We start from the raw sequence: 2,442 nt of genomic DNA, 5'->3' as shown, positions 1-2,442 counted from the left end.
CGGACCTTATGTGAAAACTAAGAAAAACTGAAAAGTACTAAAAAAAAATCAAATCAATTTTGTTACACTTTTTTGCACTAGTTCATGCATTTCACATGTCTAGAAGTGAAATAAAAAATAATTTGGACAATATCTGACATATTTTGAAATTTGTCAAAAATCTGTCTTTTGTCCTGACCCCGGACCTTATGTGAAAACTAAGAAAAACTGCAAGGTACTAAAAAAAAATCAGACCAATTTTTTTTCACTTTTTTTGCCCTAGTTCATGCATTTCACATGTCTAGAAGTGAAATAAAAAATGACTTGGACAATATCTGACAGATTTTGAAATTTGTCAAAAATCTGTCTTTTGTGCTGACCCCGGACCTTATGTGAAAACTAAGAAAAACTGAAAGGTACTAAAAAAAATCAAACCAATTTTGTTACACTTTTTTGCACTAGTTCATGCATTTCACATGTCTAGAAGTGAAATAAAAAATAATTTGGACAATATCTGACATATTTTGAAATTTGTCAAAAATCTGTCTTTTGTCCTGACCCCCCGGACCTTATGTGAAAACTAAGAAAAACTGTAAGGTACTAAAAAAAATCAAACCAATTTTTTTACACTTTTTTGCCCTAGTTCATGCATTTCACATGTCTAGAAGTGAAATAAAAAATGACTTGGACAATATCTGACATATTTTGAAATTTGTCAAAAATCTGTCTTTTGTCCTGACCCCGGACCTTATGTGAAAACTAAGAAAAACTGAAAAGTACTAAAAAAAAATCAAACCAATTTTTTCACACTTTCTTGCCCTAGTTCATGCATTTCACATGTCTAGAAATTAAATAAAAAATGATTTGGACAATATCTGACAGATTTTGAAATTTGTCAGAAATCTGTATTTTGTCCTGACCCCGGACCTTATGTGAAAACTAAGAAAAAATGAAAAGTACTAAAAAAAATCAGACCAATTTTTTTTCACTTTTTTTGCCCTAGTTCATGCATTTCACATGTCTAGAAGTGAAATAAAAAATTATTTGGACAATATCTGACAGATTTTGAAATTTGTCAAAAATCTGTCTTTTGTCCTGACCCCGGACCTTATGTGAAAACTAAGAAAAACTGAAAAGTACTAAAAAAAAATCAAACCAATTTTGTTACACTTTTTTGCACTAGTTCATGCATTTCACATGTCTAGAAATGAAATAAAAAATGATTTGGACAATATCTGACAGATTTTGAAATTTGTCAAAAATCTGTCTTTTGTCCTGACCCCGGACCTTATGTGAAAACTAAGAAAAACTGAAAAGTACTAAAAAAAAATCAAATCAATTTTGTTACACTTTTTTGCACTAGTTCATGCATTTCACATGTCTAGAAGTGAAATAAAAAATAATTTGGACAATATCTGACATATTTTGAAATTTGTCAAAAATCTGTCTTTTGTCCTGACCCCGGACCTTATGTGAAAACTAAGAAAAACTGAAAAGTACTACAAAAAATCAGACCAATTTTTTTTCACTTTCTTGCCCTAGTTCATGTATTTCACATGTCTATAAATGAAATAAAAAATGATTTGGACAATATCTGACAGATTTTGAAATTTGTCAAAAATCTGTCTTTTGTCCTGACCCCGGACCTTATGTGAAAACTAAGAAAAACTGAAAAGTACTAAAAAAAAATCAAATCAATTTTGTTACACTTTTTTGCACTAGTTCATGCATTTCACATGTCTAGAAATTAAATAAAAAATGATTTGGACAATATCTGATATATTTTGAAATTTGTCAAAAATCTGTCTTTTGTCCTGACCCCGGACCTTATGTGAAAACTAAGAAAAACTGAAAAGTACAAAAAAAAAATCAAATCAATTTTGTTACACTTTTTTGCACTAGTTCATGCATTTCACATGTCTAGACGTGAAATAAAAAATAATTTGGACAATATCTGACATATTTTGAAATTTGTCAAAAATCTGTCTTTTGTCCTGACCCCGGACCTTATGTGAAAACTAAGAAAAACTGAAAAGTACTACAAAAAATCAGACCAATTTTTTTTCACTTTCTTGCCCTAGTTCATGCATTTCACATGTCTAGAAGTGAAATAAAAAATAATTTGGACAATATCTGACATATTTTGAAATTTGTCAAAAATCTGTCTTTTGTCCTGACCCCGGACCTTATGTGAAAACTAAGAAAAACTGCAAGGTACTAAAAAAAAATCAAACCAATTTTTTTACACTTTTTTGCCCTAGTTCATACATTTCACATGTCTATAAGTGAAATAAAAAATGATTTGGACAATATCTGATATATTTTGAAATTTGTCAAAAATCTGTCTTTTGTCCTGACCCCGGACCTTATGTGAAAACTAAGAAAAACTGAAAAGTACTAAAAAAAAATCAAATCAATTTTGTTACACTTTTTTGCACTAGTTCATGCATTTCACATGTCTAG

Source organism: Alosa pseudoharengus, unplaced genomic scaffold (genome assembly GCF_046254945.1).
Source record: "Alosa pseudoharengus isolate Yale_2024_CS ecotype anadromous, Long Island Sound unplaced genomic scaffold, YU_APseudo_1.1 YU_APseudo_1.1_scf_38, whole genome shotgun sequence".
NCBI lineage: Eukaryota > Metazoa > Chordata > Actinopteri > Clupeiformes > Clupeidae > Alosa > Alosa pseudoharengus.
Note: the sequence above shows the minus strand (reverse complement) of the source record.